At 44.8% G+C, this 17,383-nt stretch overlaps 1 long non-coding RNA gene across 1 annotated transcript; it reads right to left on the reverse strand.

Moving 5' to 3' along the window:
* Positions 1-8,289: 8,289 nt before the first annotated feature.
* LOC137223103 (uncharacterized) lies at positions 8,290-15,629 on the reverse strand. The gene is made up of 3 exons (XR_010942718.1): positions 15,529-15,629; positions 8,712-8,811; positions 8,290-8,317 (listed from the first exon to the last, which is right to left on the reverse strand). It is a non-coding gene; the product is annotated as an uncharacterized lncRNA (long non-coding RNA).
* Positions 15,630-17,383: the final 1,754 nt, after the last annotated feature.

Genomic DNA, 17,383 nt, shown 5'->3' on the forward strand with positions numbered 1-17,383 from the left:
CCTTTAGATGTCAGAAATTCTAAATAAAACAAGAACAAAGAGTGTTCCTTCTTTTCAGCTCTCCACCCAAATGTTACCATTGTAAATCAAGGTAAGAAAGTAAATTAACTACTGGCGTTTAGATGTTTGCTGTCCCAAATATTTATTCCTTTTCACTCCCCCAAATTTGTTTCATACGAAACAATGCTCATAAAAACAATAAATATTCATTCCTTATCGACTAAAATTTTAGATCAAAGTACTGTGTGGCCCAAATCCTGAATAGCAAAAAGTAATGCTGTTTGTTCAGCAGGAAGCCTTCAACTTCCCAAAAGCAACCGGACCCAGTTTGGTTTCCACTTATCTTTAAGTGCTAGTGTGCTCGATGTAAACATAATAATATGATTAGCACTCCACGTTTGCATAAAACATTGCGAATGTTGATTCGCTCACCCTTTGAATGTACCGTAGGCTAGCAGACCTGCCAGTGGCACTCGCCAGTGTGTGGTTTTTCTGTGTTTGCACGTGTGCCTCCCACTCCTAGAATGTAAACTCCAGGGAGGAACTAGGTCTCCTCTACCTCTGCAGTCGCGGGAGTCACACGCGTTTTTCACACTGACTTGGGTGTACTCATGTTTCTCCTTTGCTCGGGCTCACAAAACTACTACGTGCCCGACCCGCATCCCCCAGCAAGAGGGAGCTAGGGGTTCCATTTTCCCTGCCACAGCCCTGCTCCTCCGCCAGCCGCATTCGGGCTGAACATTTATGGGAAGCTGTGAGAACCTCCGAGAAGAGGCTCCGCCACCCCTCAGCCTGGAGCCAGGCTAGGGAGGCACAAACCATCCCCACCCTTGCCAGCTCTGACTTGCCCACAGCCTCACTGGCCTCCACTAGTTGTGGTGGCCCTCAAGACCGCCCAGCCACACGCACGCAGACACACAGCTCCCATGCTCGGAGCGCCCGGCAGCCCATCGTTTTCCGTCCAGACCTGCAGAAGGAGTCCCACGGCACTGACACCTTTCTGCTGGTCCCCTTAAGAGCTCTGTTTCCCCGAGGTGAAGTCCCTACCCCCAGAGCCTTTGTCTGTGTCTGTGCCTTGCTCAGTGACAAAGCTGTTGTCCCTGGGGACGTGCTCTTGCATCACGAACTTGGCAAACAACTTTAAAATGACTACCAACGATCCAGCCAGGGCAGATTACCGAAGGGTAGATACACACTGCCCACCCCTGCAGACGGCTTTGTGGTCCTTGAAGTGCCCTTGGGCATCTCTTTCAGAGAGTACACAGAGAGAGGATGGAGGTTACGTCACAGACCTGGTAAAATACCTTTTAGTGAGATGGACTACTGTCCTACCAAATTATTCGGAGACACGTGTTTAGTGATGGACTACTGAGCCGTCATGATGCTACAGCTGCTACCAGCGCGACACCTGTAAGGCTCGGTCCCTGCCTTCAACGCCCTTCATTAGAGGCGGGAGAGGGCACGAGTTCCAATTCCCAGCTCTGCCGCAAACCCACCTGGGTGACGCTTAGCCTAGCTCTGAGCTTCAGTTTTCATTCTGCGAGATGAAGCGACTCTGCTTTGCAGACTATTTTCAGAATTAGAAGTGGCATATGTGACACACAGCGTACACAGCAGGGAGGGAGAGGTTCAGTAAATGACAGGCCTCGTTATGTTGTTTTTTTAAGGGCTTGCTGAGGGGCACAGTCCATGCTCTCAAGAGGCCGGAGGGGCAAATGTGTAAATGTCATGTGGGCCCCAGAGTGGATCTTTCCACAGGGTTAAAGCCCCAGGATGGGCAACAAAGGAAGCACGGTCATGCCTTTTGGAGTGGGGAAGTCCTTCTTAGAAGAGGTGACACAACCTGAGCCGTGAAGGATGTTTAAATACAGGACAGGCGGCAAAGACCGTAATGGCATTGCAGATGGAGGGAATAGCTTGAGTAAAGCCCTGGAAGTTCAGAATACCTATAGCCTATAGGATACGCCTGAGACATATGGCATAAGACTGTAGCGTGGGAGACAGGAAGGCTGAGGGAGAATCAGTGGCAGAGTATAGTGAATTTTCAGCCCCTTGCTTGTAAGCAACAGGGGGTGCTCATTGAATGTGTTTTCCTCTGAAAATCTTTCTCTTTATTCGTTTTAATTGGAACAATAAAAAGCTCATTGTTAAAGAAAAATCAAGTCATATAAAAGCAATAAAATAAACGATCCTGGCCCATTCCCTAGAGATAACGGTTTAGTATTTCTCCTGGATACTTCATTGAAGAGTGTTTTAGGAAAGAAAGTGTCATGATCAGATTTTGTATATAAAAAAAAAAATCACTCTTGGTATAAGGTAGTGGGGTGGGGTGACTGAGGTCTTTCAGAGACCACAGGGGCCTGCATGGAGGCAGCGCCATGGGGTGGAGAGGAGGGCACCTGGCTCCTCATCGGCTGCAAGGAGCCAAGGATGACATTCTGATTTCTGCTCAAATTAATGCGACTGGATATACAGAAGAAACACAGGTTTGTGGAGGAAAATTATGACTATAATTTTGAACACGATGAGTTTGATGTGGCCATGGGACATCCGGGAAAGGAGGTCGTAGGTCTGGAGCTGAGGATAGAAATCCGGCTTAAAGAAGTAGACAGATATGCAGGAGATTTCATGCGATGGTGAGATCGCTCAGGGAGAAGCAGAGGAAGACCCGACATTTAAGAAATGAGCAGAGATGGGGGCCTTTAGGAGGAGATGAGAAGCAGCAGACCTAGGAGGGGAGAGAGGAGAGCAGTGTCATAGTCAGTGAGGCAGGGGACTTCCAGAAGGATCAGCAGTGTCAAATGCTGTGAGGGAACAAGTAATGTGACTCAAGTGAAAACGAACTTTACTCATAGTAGTCAAGGAGCTTCACTGGAATGGGTTCAGCACATCATTTATTATATATTATTAGAAAAGAACAGGAAGGAAATATAACACAATGTCAACAGTAATTGTTTCTGGGCGTTAAGATTATGGGTGATAGCTATTTCCTTCTGTTCCTAGAAAAGAGATGAGGGGTGAGGGAGGAAGAAGAAGGTGCAATATTCCCAAAGGAAACATTGAAAAATTATATCAACAAAGCAAACTTATTCAACATGCCCAAACTTCAGCCATTTAAGTCCATGATTTTTGTCAAATCCCTTTACCACTAACTAGTCTTGTTATTTAATAAACATTGTATTTAAACCAACTCATTTTTTAAACTTAAATGGATCCAGTTATATCACAATAGTAAATATAAAATAATTATCATAGTACACAGAAGGTAACTGAAAAATAAATATACCGAAAACAAAACAACTGTTAGTAATTCTAGCAAGATGTTCTCAATGACCCGAGATTTCCAGCCTGAGGCCTGAACTAGCTCTCTGGCAATAAGGAAGATCAACAGCACTAGAAGTAGTTAAAGTCTTACTGGTACTTAGTTTGGATTTCTCCAGAAACAAACTCTTTGACAAGAATTCAATTGCAAATAGTTTACTTAAAAGGGGAAGGAAACATGGAAACACAAATAAGGGAGTTGGGAAGTGAGGCAGAAAAGGGAAGGAAGCCAATAAATGATGTGTCATCAAGCCAGCGATCACTCTGGGCAACTGGAGCTTAATCCCCCTGGGCAAACTCTGGAAGCCAGTGCAGAACACACTTCAGAACTAGTCCTCACAAAGGGTGAGAGAGCTGGGGTATTTATACACCAACCGCTGTTAAAGGCTGATCATGGGGACATTAATTCCCCAGCATTCCCGGGCTGTCTTATGGGCAGCAAAGAAGGCCCCAGAGGCAAGAGAAGACCTCAGGAAAAGAATACAAGTGCTGCACCAGGAAGCCTGGCAGTAGTACACTGACTTGACAAAGGTGGAGATATGGACAGGGCTCCAATAGATGCTGCTAGATACTAAACTGAGGTCAAAAGGGAATAGAAAAGGAAATAGCTTTCTCATTACTTGAGTCAAAGGAATTTATGGTGAGCCTGTTAATCACTCAAAATCATCTCCCATACCACCAAGCTAAGATTCCTCCACCCCGGGAAATCTTCAGGTACCTGGTAAGGCCTGAAGCAGTTCAGGAGGTATAGAGCCTAACCCAACAACTGTCCTGAGGGGCCTGGTCAAATCTCATCCATACCAGGTTACTAAAAAAAACAGACTTTTTAAAATATTTTAAAATTTAAATTTCTTTTCCTCCCTATCAGTTAGAAATAGCCTCATCATATCTGCCTGCCCAACAGAGTGGTCAAAAAGTTTCTCCTCTATGGAAGCAAGTCATTAGGATAAAAACCTACATCGACAACATAGACAAATGAGAGTATGGTTGGTCATTTTAAAAAGGATTTTTAACCCATAAAAAAGACATCAAATTCCTTCAAGTAATAGTTTCTCTGATTCATTTAAAATATGATTTATTTATAAACATCAAGCTCCACCCATCCATAGCTCACAACAATAACAAGGGATAAAGTATACAGGTTCCAAGTGCTACCAAACGGTATGTACGTATTTTTATAGATATTCTTTCATCAACAAATACTTGTTGGACTCTTTCTGTATATCAGGAACTACTCTAGGTACATGGAGATAGAGCAATGAAGGAGACACAAAAATCCCTTCCCTCCAGGAAACTACACCCTAGTGGGGAAGATAGTCAATAAATAAATGAATACTATGTACAGGATGTCAGCTGGCAGTAAGTGTTACAAACAAAGCAGGAAAAGAGGATAGGGAGTACCACTGGCTGGGGAGGCATTATAATTTTAAATAGGGTGATCAGAGAAGACCTGACCGACAAGAAACATTCAGAAAGACCCAAAGGAGGTGAGGGAGTAAGCCATGTGAAGATCTGGGAAAGATAACTACGAAGAGAAGAAATAGCCTATGTAGAGATCCTGGAGCAAGATCCTGCCTGAGATTGGAGAAACAGCAAGGAAGCTGGTAAGGCGGGTGCAGAGTAAGCAAGGGGAAGAGCAGTAGGAGATGAGACCAGAGAAGTCAGGGGTGAGTGGGGATCACGTAGGGTCTTGTAGGACTTGTGAAGCTGTAAACTACTGGAGAGTTCTGTGCAAGGGAAGACCTGAACTGACTCAGGTTTAAAAGGATCCCCCTGGCAGCTTTGCAGACAACAGGCAGAGACAGGGAGACCAGTTGGGAGGCTGTTGTCAAAATCCAGATGAAAGATGATGGCAACTTGAACCAGGTTGGTGAGAAGTAGTTGGTTCTGGCTATATTTTATAAGTAAAGGCTTTGTAGGTAGATTAGATATGGGAACATAAGAGAAATATCATGGTGAAGAATGGCTGTAAGACTTTTGGCATGAGCAGCAAAAAAACAGAGCTATCATTTCCTGAGAGAGAGAAGACTATGGAGGAGCAGATTTGGGGAAAGGTCAGAAGTTGGATTTTGAACATGTGACGTTTCAGACACCTATCAGACATCCAAAGGCGGGTCTGCAGGCAGTCGGAGCAAGTCTGTACGTCAGGGGTTAGGTCTAGGCCAGGGATGTGACTCCGGGAGTTGCAGGCATCTACAGTGTATTTAAAGGCCTGAGACTGGATGAGGTCAACAAGGGAATCAATTACATAGAAGAGGAGGGGCTGAGAGGCTGAGCACAGGGGCACACTCCACCAACTAGAGGCCAGGGAGAATACGGGGGAGCAGCGGAGGAGACTGAGGGGTGGCCCAGGAGACCAGGAAAGAACCAGAAGCTCATGGCACCCTAGAGGCAAGTGAAGAAAGTGTTTGAACACAGAGTAATCACTTGTGTCAAACGCTGACGGTGGATCAAACAAGGAGATGGAGACCCAACCATCAGATTTCGCAGTTTTGGTGGAGAGATGGGCCCAAAAGCACGTCTGCAGTGTGTTCGAGAGAGAAGGGGTGAAGAGGAATGTACTCACATTTGCCACCCTCTTTGTGTCGGTGACTTTAGCACTGTTTGGAACCAAAAGAAATGTCTGATTCTTTTCCCCCAACAAAATTAAGTATATTTGAATATTAGCTCTGCTCAATTTAATTTAAACTGACTAGTTCAGGTTAAAAAAACAGCTTTTTCTCCTGCAGCAGGGTGTTTTGCCTAAGATATTTAATAATTGGTTTAACTTCCTGCTTTACTTTTTACATGAACAAAATATTGGCTCCATACTCTAATATGTGTGGTATAGCTGGCAGGTATTCTGCATGTGTAGTCTCTGTAGTAAGTGACCTGTTGTATATAATTTACGTAAGTCAGTAAATATGTATCTCCTTCTGTTCCCATCTGGTGAGGCACCAATAATCTAGAAGATAGGAAAAAGAAGACAGTAAGAAGAGAAAGGAAAGCAAGCAATACTTCTGAATTCTCTCCAACCTGATGATGGAGTTAGTTCCATTTAAATCTAGTATCGACAGAAGGGATGAACACAAAGTCACATTCATCAGTGTTCACAGCATCAGAGGCTGGGAGCACAATTACTGACTCAGGCACAATGTAAATTACCAAAATAAAAGGAGAAATTGCTCTTTCCTTTTAAATTAAATCTGTGACATGTTGCTCTGAATACAATCCTGAGTTTTTAACTATATAAATTAGTCATAATGTCTGCAGTATCATTTCTATTTGATTGTAAATTCTTCTTTCATCTTACTAAGACTACTAGAAACTTCAAGAAAATAGGACCTCACTCATCCCCTGGTTAACTAGAAGTGAGAGCAGTTTTACTCAAAGGATCATAGTCCTAGGCTATAAATGTAATTATTGTTGTTTTCTTTATTTGTTTTTCTTTTTCTTCCTTCAATAAAAAAGGAGCAGAATGCCATTTGCAGCAACATGGATGGACCTAGAGATTGTCATACTGAGTGAAGTAAGTCAGACAGACAAAGAGAAATATCGTATGATATCGCTTATGTGCGGAACCTAAAAAGAAATGATACGGATGAATGTATTTACAAAACAGAAATGGACTCACAAACTTAGAGAATGACCTTATGGTTACCACGGTGGAAGGGTAAAGGGAAGGGATAGTTAGGAAGTTTGGGATGGACATGCACACACTACTATAGTTAAAAAGGATAACCAACAAGGACCTACTGTAGAGCACAGGGAACTCTGTTCAGTGTTATGTGGCAGCCTGGATGAGAGGGGAGTCTGGGGGAGAATGGATACATGTATATGTATGGCTGAGTTGCTTTGCTGTACACCTGAAACTATCACAACATTAATCGGCTATATTCCATTATAAAATAAAAAGTTAAAAAAAAAAAGGAGCAGAAAGAGACAGTATAGCTGAAATGGAGTTACTTCCATAAATTGTTTCTTCCACAGTGCTGGAAACCCTAAGATAACAGTCCTGTATTCAAATGTGAGAGGCAGAAAATGTAATTTACTTCAAGCATTATGTGAAACAGAATAGATTTTTAAAAAAATAGACCATAGTAAGTGAAATACTCACAGTAACTAATATACAACGTCCATTTGACTTTCAACCTTTTTACATATTTAGCAATCAAAAAATAGACATAATGATGATTTTCCTTTAAAGATCATTTTTGCTGTTGCTATTGTTGGAATAATGAATATAATTAACTATAGGGCATTAACTCTTGCATGGAAAATAAACAAACAAAAAAATACCCACTTTGGTTTACAAATGAAGGGGAGAGACAAAAGAAAGTATTTAGTTATTAAGTAAACTTCCTCTCGCTTATTTTTCTCAGATTATAATTTTTACTGTTTCTCTCTGTCCAACTGGCCTTCTCATAGAAATGAATCTTTTTTATTATCTTAATTTTCAGCTCACTTATAATTTCTTACTTACCTAGTCACTATACAAAGGTGTTTTCTTACCTAAGTGACTCTTTCTGGTGACCAACTGACCACCTTGGGCACCAAATCATCCTTCCTATCAGTTCTTAATTCCCTTCATGTTCAGGGGTCAAACTATGAAATTCTCATACCTCACCAGTGGAAACAGCTTGTCAAGCGATTTCACACCCCATATGCTGTAGGGCCCATGAAGAAAGGGGGACAGATGAAAGGCATGCACGGGCAAGACAGCGGCTCGGGAATGTCCTGCAGTCCATACCTGGAGCAAGTCCTGAATGTCGTTTTCACATTATTGTTTTTATTTCCTTCACAGCATACCGTATCTCTTTGGACTACCAGGAGAGTAACCCAAGAAGTTCTGACACTTAGCTAGGAAATCATCTGACCTGAACCCTACTGCAGTTCATTCCACAGCCCTCTTTTAGGACATTTCTGACCTGTTTACTGATTGGATTGTTCCGGCATGGGTGTTTGAACCCGTATTTAAGTTGATGGAATTTTCCCCTTCCTGGAAGTCCAGGTTTATCTTCATGTTAGAGAAAGAAAGACAGAGACAGAGAAGACAAGAATGTCAACTATTTTACAATAAGGGGAAAAAACATCAGTCTACATCCCATCTCTATATTTTAACACTTCCTGTAAGAGAAATCCAGGAAATGTGCTTTTCCCCCGCCCCCAATGAGTACAATTTTGTGCCACAGCCAAGAGACCCTCCTGTTTGCTGCGCTCAACTGCATGTATCCAGTGGACTAGATCAGAGGCCAGAGGAATGCTAAGCTCAGCAGGCACGTGCTGGGGGCACGCTTAATCTGCTGTATTGCTCTGCTGTGTCTCTACACCCACCAAAAGTCCTCACATTCCCAAGTCCCCGGGATGCAGCTGCCTCTGGAGATCACCCCATCACTTCCTTCTCATCTTACCCCCACGGTCTTCTCCCCCAAACATCCGTGTCTAGAGCACCCGAGACTTCTTCTGACTGTTGTGTCTGTTGGGACCACAAACATCATTGCATCCATTACACTGGAAAACAATTTGCAATACAAATATTTCAGTGAATTCACTTGGTCAGTGTTTCAATTCAGCATTTCAATAGTCAACCAAATACTATGAGTTCCATTTCTTCCCTTCCTATAAAGTATATTATTAGCACATTTTCTGGAAGGCATATTTATTTATTTTAATATTTATTTATTTATTGGCTGCATTTGGGTCTTAGTTCTGGCACACGGGCTTTTTGTTGTGGTGCGCGGGCTCCAGAGCACATGGGTTCTGTAGTTGTGGCACGTACCCCGCGGCACATGGGACCTTAGTTCCCCAACCCGCGTCCCCTGCATTGGAAGGCGGATTCTTAAACACTGGACCACCAGGGAAGTCCTGGAAAGGCATATTTCAACCTGACAAGTTTTTCAAATGGAGGAATTAAATCACAGAGTTTAAGGAAAATGTGCAAGGCAGTAAGAACACATGACATGTCACGAAAAATGTAGCTTAAAAGTTGCTTCAAAATAAGTTCATCCCATATTTCTGGGGATATCTGGGATGATTGACATGTTCTGTATCTTGATTGGAGTGATGATTTCACAAATGTATATATTTATTAAAACTCAGTGAATGGTACACTTAAGACCTGTGCATTTCACTGTTTAAATTTTATCTTAAAAATTAAAAAGCCCACCCTTTCTGATTGCTATAAACAATCAGAGCCCCTTTGTATTAACTTCCACATACCCACCAGTTGGCCCTGAAACTGTGTCTGCTATGAAGCAGTGGCTCCAACACTACCACTTCTGCCTCATCATCTTCGTTTCCTTGGTGATTTACTTTCTTTTCTTTTTCTCTCTTTTTTGTTATTATTGCCGAATTCCCTAGGATCAGCTCTTTTATTTTTAAAATCTTTGTTCAACATATTACATTTTAACACTTTTCATCTTCCCCTTTTACTAATATTGATTCACTGCATATAAATGTTTTTAAAGGCACGAAGAAGAAGATAAAAATCGCCCATGTCTCCGCTATTCAAGGAAAAATACTGTCAGTATTTTATGTCTACGCTTCTGGGTATATTCAATAGATACTGAGTGCCCACTTTGTGGCAGGGCTTGTCCCAGGCGCCGGGTATACTGTGGTAAGCAAGACAGTGCCCAGCCCTCACAGAGCTTGCATGCTAATAAATGATACGTACAGAGGGATTTTTTAAAATGAGACACAATTGTACATATTCCTTTATAATCTGCTTTTTCCACTTAGCAATTTATCACTAATATATCTGCAAGTGAATAAAAATTGTTTGACATCATTTTCATAGCTGCATAGCTCTCCCTGGTACAGCTATATTAGAATTTATTAAATAAATCCCCTAGTTCAAACAACTAAACCTTTCAAAGCTATAACCTACTTTCCTATAAACATCTCATTAAGAGTCTTTTGAATATATCTTTCATGATCTTCTTGCTGGTAAAATAATTTTGGGAATCATTGTTAACATACCTGTTTTCCTTTAAACACCCTCCACTTTAGTGGTGGCATAAGCTTGATCCTTAATTCTCTGTACTTTTGATGAAAGACGCTATAGGTCATTTTCAAAGTCACCGTAAAGGATGACATCTTCATGTACTTATATCCAAGTAATGCCTTTCTACTATAAAGGTATATCAAGGCCTTGGAGGTAGATACCTCACCAGAAGCTTCTTTACCCATTTCTTCCAGGAAATTATCCTGCTCTCTTTATTGCATCAGGGCTTAAATGGGCAGAGCGGGCGGAGTGATTTTTGCAACTAGAAAGCATTTGCCTAAGCCTAAGGCTAATGCCTTATGAAGGTATCTTGGTTGAAAACTCCGGGCACAGGACAGAGGGAGATTTACTATCTGGCCCATGTGTGGCCAAGAAGCAATTGAGGAAGTAAAACTGAAAATGAAGTCTGGGTGGGAGTGGGAGCTCTCCACATTATTTATTTCCTGACGAAACTTTGATCCTAGAGAACATCGAGCTTAGCAGTTTTGCAGGGGAGGAGAAAGTCAGTCTTGAAAACATAATACAGGAAATCTTCAACCTACATATTTCCCAAGGTTCAATAGTAAATCTATTATTTAAAATGTAGAAAAATACTCAAAGAAACAATCCAGCAACACACTTGAACCACTTTTCGTTGAGCCCCTCTTACGTGCAAAGAACTGTTTACAGTACACTTAAGATGCTGACCGCCATCTCAAGCTAGTGCACACACTTATTTCACCCTCCCATGAAGGTGAAAGCCTATATTTGCCATGAAAAGAGTATATAACAACATATTATCATAATATTCTTTGATACATTTTTGATCACCGTTTTCAGGGAACTGTGCAAGGTATGGGGGGTTGGGGGGGGAAACAAAGACGATCTGGACAAAACGTATCATTAAAGGGTTGATGGACTACAGCTGCCATCGTGTTACTGCAGATGTGCTGCTGAGCCCTCCAGATAGGGCTAGCCTAACCTGAGAGCGCTGTCAGTGGACCACACGCCAAATTTGAAAAACTTAATATGAAATAAAGATCTTTTATTAATAAGTTTTGATAATGATTACATGTTGAAATGGTAATATTTTGGATATGTGGGTTAAATAAAATATACTATTAAAATTAATTTTATGTGTTTCTAGCTTCCTAATTTCATTTAAACTTAAGTCGCATTATACTTGTATTGGCAGTACAGATCTACACAATTATACTTACTACCTACTCAGTGCTTATACTATATACCAGGTAACTTTATACCAAATATATGTGATCTTCCACAAGGGAAGTATTACAGACAAGGAAACTGAGGGTTCAAAGTCTATATTAATTCCTTACTCAACACACACTTAGTATATTTTCTGGGCACCAAGGGCTGTTGTAGGCAGCAGGGATACAGCAAAACAAAGTCCCTGCTCTCATGGAACTTATGTTCTAGTGGGAGAGAAAGGTAATAAGTATAAAAAAATATGTAAGGCAGTGAGAGTGTGGAAAGATGAAGCCTGTAAGAGATGGAGTGCCCAGAACTGGGGTGATGTGGGAGTGGGCTGTTTTTTAGATAACAAGGTCTGAGAAGGAGTTGTCGTCTGAGTAGAAACATGAAGTGAAAAAGTGAGTCCTGCGAATATCGACCTGGCCAGGAGCTTCTGGGCAGAAGCGACAACAAGTAAATGACCAAGGGGTGTGTGTGTGTGCACTCTATACCCTGGAGGAAGAGCAGGAGAGCCAGTGGTGAGCAGGAGAGAACAGTGAACGAGGAGTAGAAGAAGTCAAGAGCCAGCTCACGTAGCGACTTGGAAGCCACCATGACTAGGAAATGTTCGAGGATGGCTTTGGCTGGTCTGTGACGCGTGGGCTGCTGTGGGGCATGTGTGGAGCCCAGCAAGAGTGGAAGCCAGAGACCAGTCAGGAGGCAGTAGCGCAAGAGAGATCTTACGAGGCCTGTCTGACTCAGCCACTGGAGATTTGCTGTTCCTGCGATACAAAGTAAAATAATCTAAAAATTATCCAGAGAATCTGAACAGCAAAGGTCAAATATCTGGATAACTTAAGCCTCAAAATATATTTTGAGTCTGTAGAGTTATCTGAATTGGCAGTCAAAAATCACTGTCAAACTTCATAGGACAGTAATTTATCTCTGTCCTTTGCCTTCTGCCAATTGAACCTAAGGGAAGTGAACTTGAGATCTGTAATTGGCAGAATGGGATGGCAGGACCTTTAAGTACGATTCGGATCAAGCAAATTAGCTTTGTTTTTGCCAAAGAAAAGTATTTCGTTGGGCCAGATGACAATTTTGTAGCCTAAACTATCTGCGCTGGCTCTGTCTACCTTCTGAACTACTCTCACAATTGCTAATTCTGAGTTTAATTTAAGCACAGCTGCACACTCAAGAGAGAGTTAAGGAAAGAACTAGAAGCTGTGTCTTGGATAAATGTATAAATTAGTCTGGATAACGCTGCACAATCAGTCTGTTTCTCTGGACAGAAGTACTTCAAATAAAGAAAGCATCCGCAAGGTCAAATGTTATGTAGGTCAAGTCCTTCCTCCTCTAAGAGGTAAAGGAAGGTGTAAAGTAGGTACCCAGTTTCAAATGAAAACAAATAAAAATCAATCACAAGGAACCCCAAAAGTCATGTCTTGATAAAAAGGAGGCTCAATCCTGAACCTCCAGGTTGGTGTATTTACTTTGATGGAACTCACTGGAAAATTGTTCAGCTCCATGCTTCACCGTGCCTGTGTAGATGTGTTTTCTGGGCATTGGATGCAGTTCCTGTCAGTCAGGCACTTTCCTGGAGCACTAAAATGTACAGATTACACACATCAAAGGCAGGCTGCGACCACTGTAGCTGAAATTTACACAGATCTATGCTGCCAGTAACTGGATAAACAATGAGACTAACGACCTTGTTCTGCATTAATCTCCATATGGCTCTGTTGGTACCACTCTTGCCTTCAGGCAAGAAGGCTGTGGCTTTGGCTTCTAGCCTCAAACCAGGGATTAGGTGCTGGCCGGGTGCTGACAAGAGCCCAGAGCCCTGCTCCTACAGCCCAGGGAGCCTGAGAAGACTACACAGGCCGTCCATCTTAAGAGGTACATTTACCATGATTCAAGAAACACCCCTATTACCATATTCACTGAGGAAACAAATTTACAAAAGTAAGAAAATCCTTTAGCCACGCACCCCCTTCAGAGAATTTATTTACTTCCGGAGGGCCCCAGGTTTTCCCTGAGTATTTTCAGGGCCTCCCTACTGTCCCCCCAAAATAAGACAGAACCCTTGGCGCCTTGGCCCACGTCCCTCTTTCAGCCAAGAATAATCAGAATGGCTGCGTCTATAAAGAAGAGTGAAAGGAAGGACTGAAGTTGACCAGTGAACTTGTTCAGCATTCACATCTCATCTGGGACTTTGGGGAAAAGCTATGTTAAAACTGGAAGGTTTCCCTCTCCTAAGTGCCCCCCACCCCGCCTCCACATTGCTAGAAAGTCCCTTCAACACTGTTTGCGAAATCTGCTTGTTGCTGCTAGCAGAGACGGTGGAAAGAGCTGGAACATCTCGGGAGGATCCTGTACCTGGGCAGCCTTGGGCCACAGTAACAGAGGACTGGAACACTGGACACCACCCCTTACTCCTGCTTTCATCACTCTGTATGCAGGTCACAGTGAAAAGTTTATACTGGGAGGTGGAGCCCAGGAAATGACTCCGTCCATGGGTTACCTTAGGTTAGAAAGGGTCATGCATGAAGCACACTCAGCTAAACGCCCAAAGTGCTACACATATGGCTCTCCTGTCACTTCACAGCCAGCCCGAGCCATAATCTTTATTGCCCTGTAACCTTGAGATGCCTCCATCTAAGATATGTAATCACATTCTGTTCTGAAACATAAGCTCTGGTGTCCCAAGGAACACCTCTAATACACCTTTCCAGTCACCCTCCTTGGGTCTGTATTTCTGTTGTTGTTTTTGAGTATTTTCCCCATATACATGTTGCTCCTTTCACAGGCCACCGTGTTACCCCAGGCTATTAGCAGAGTTACCGGGAGCTGTGCCAAATGCCTCACAAAAATATCCCACACACAGTGCCATTTTTCCTCAGCAATTTATCAATGCATTAAGAGTCCATCGTACACATGAGGAAGAGTTAAGGCACATTCCCTCTCTTCCTGGGATGTTCTTTCTGCCATCACACTCACTCTGGGGATAACAAACGCCAAGGTGATTTTGGTGCCTTTGTAACTCAACAGTGGATGTCCGAGTGTGAAACCATTGCCATTTGCCCCTGTGGTAAAGATTCCTAGTGCTTTAGAAGTTTTTTGTTCAAAACTTACAGGTCTCCTTAAGAATCGTCTTTGCTTCATACCCACATTTGTACATATTTTTACATGCATGATCTCACTGAATTATTACAACAACCTTGTTAAGTAGGCTCTTAGTACACCTATTTTGCAGAAAGGAAACTGAGTTCTGGACAAGGTTTAATGGTTTGCCCGAGGTCACCACAGCATGAGAGGAAGTGATGGCGCCCACCTTCAATGCAGGATTTCCGACCCTTTGCATTACACTATTGCAAAGCTGTCTCTTTATATCGGTTACTTCTGAAACAACAGAACATTGCTGAAAAAGTCTATTCAAGAAGAGGCCTTAGAGAGTGTTTTTTTGTTTTTGTGTTTTTGCCATAAAGACAGGCCACTTCTGGCTACTCAGCGAGTCAGAAAAGCTTTCCAAAGTCGGCCAATAACAGGATTTCAAATCATAGAGACCAGCCGTGATTAGTGAGTGCTTTGGTAAGGAAAACTACGTGGCACACCGTACGGTGTGTAGAAAAAGCAGCACTCTGCACAACGAACGTGTGCACACGTGTGTGTCCACGTTCTCTTCCCAAATGCGGCCGCAGAATAAAGTGTGAAACATACTGAAATAAAACAATATTTATGGCTGAAGAAATTCGGATTCACATAACGGTAATTACGAACAAGCTATTTTCCGTAATAAAATTACTGCAAAACAAAATCCGGAGAAACTGTTTCCCTATGTCCTCTTTATTCTACTCCATGTGCTCAAGAATGGTTGCGGGAAAGAAAGAGTACAGGAAGCCGAGGCAGAACGAGAGTCCTAGCGAGACGGCCTCTGTTGAGGGTTGGTTTTGCTTTAGAAACTGGAATGTGTCCAGGCTTGATTTTTATTTTCAATTCACATTTCAGATCCAGCTCCCCAAACTCTTTGATCTTTCTCCCTGTCTCCTTACCCGGAAGAGAACCCTTGGCCTTCTCAGCTGGGAGCTGGGAGCACACGTGGAAAGACTGGCTCGGATCCATATTCTTGCCAAATTTAGTCACACAAAGGGGCCTGCAAGGGAAAAAAGAAAGGATGAAAGCGGCAGCCGCCAAGACTTCAAAGGCTGCGCCGCCGCGCCGGGCCCTGCGCAGGCGCCGCCCTCCGCGGATATAAGGTGCGGCTCGCGCCCGCGAGCGGCCTTTTTGCGCGGGCGCAGCGCGCGCGTCCCCGGCCTGAGGGCGGGTGAAGGAGGACCAGCGGCGGAGGAAAAGGGCCGAAGGGCTGGCCGCGGCGTTCGCGCTACCAGCCGGCAGCCCGAGGCTGGTCCGCACGCCAAGTTGAGACGCCTGAGGAAAGTTTTCAGAAAGGAGGAAAAAGCATTTCACGTCCAGCCCACTAGGCGAGCCGTCCTGCTGCCCGCAAATGTATTCCAGCCCCCACATCCATTCCATTCCATTCCATTCCACTCTGGGGATCCCCAGACGTAACGCCGGCTTCTCTGTGTGGGAGCCCGAGTCCCCGAGGGGGGTTGATGGGGGTTCCCGTCGCGGAGCCGAGCGATGCGGGCGCGTGGCGGGGCTCTCTCTGGCCCGTGCCCCTCCTCTAAACCCACTCCGCGTCCGCTCGTTCCAGTCCTTGAACACCCCAGCTTGCCTCCTCTCCCTCTGGGCGCCCCCGTGACGTGAGCCCTCGCCTCCAGCTTGGCAGAGGGTCGGCCGGCCGAGCCCACAGACTGTAGGGTGGGGTGTGGCCCTCCCTCGTGGGCCGTGGGAGGGCTCCCACACCCACCCCAGCGAGACGCGGATCCCGCGCCCGGCCCGCCCGAGCACGGGAGATGCCACCGGAGGGCTCCGTGGGCGGACCCCGCGAGGCTGCGCGGAGGTGCGGGCGCCAAGGGGCGCCGGCCCCACGGAAGCCCGGCGTCCGCAGGCGGCCAGATTTGGGAACGACATTTTCACGGTCCCCTGAGTTCTCGGTTACCCCGGCGGGTGGGGGGTTGAGTTTGTTTGTCTTAGGAGGAAGCCAGAAGAGGCGGAAGAACCCCTGGGACACAAACTGCCGTTTCCCTCGCCATCCCCCCCTCCCCTTTCCGAGAAGTCCGTTAAACTGAAGATGCCCACAGCTTTAGTCCCCTGGTGACACTGGGGTGGGAGATCGGGGGTGCCGGAGTTCCATCCCTGGAATCACATTATTCGTTTTTCTAGTCCTTCACGCTTCTCTCTCTTCCAGCATTCTCTTCCGTAGGCCCCCGCCACCTCCTTCCTCTGGGATCCCACCAAAGTTGTAGCTGGGAGAGAGTCCAGGCCACACAAAGGGGGAGACCCGGAGCCCGGGCGGGGGGTTAGGGCTGAGGAGGCGGAGAGGGCTCTGAAGGGCACCGCGCTTTTCTCTCCTCCCTGTAATTAAGGACTCACTTGAGTGTCTGTAGCTGACTCGACTCGACAGCAAAATCCGCCCCCCACCCCCGGCGGGGAGGAGGGGTCCCCGGTATTGGTGTGGGTCAACCTCCTAGTTCCCCAGTCCGCACCCGCGGGGGCTGGACCGCGTTTACTCTGCGGGTTTCGAGAACCGTCTTTGCAGCCCCCTCTCCTCTGTTCCGGCGCAGAGTGGGCGTCTCGCCCGTCCACGCGCAACGCGGGGGACGACGCCCGGCGCAGAAGGAAGTGTTGATAGAAAACAAGTCACAGTTCGCTCCCAAAGTAAACCCCAACCAACCAAAGCCACCAAAAGAGGGAAAACCAACAGCAAGCCAGCCAGCCCCTAGCAATTGTTTCACGGTCGGAATTAAATCACATCAAAACGCCCCCTGAAACCCACATCCTGAA

Source organism: Pseudorca crassidens, chromosome 4 (genome assembly GCF_039906515.1).
Source record: "Pseudorca crassidens isolate mPseCra1 chromosome 4, mPseCra1.hap1, whole genome shotgun sequence".
NCBI classification, from domain to species: domain Eukaryota; kingdom Metazoa; phylum Chordata; class Mammalia; order Artiodactyla; family Delphinidae; genus Pseudorca; species Pseudorca crassidens.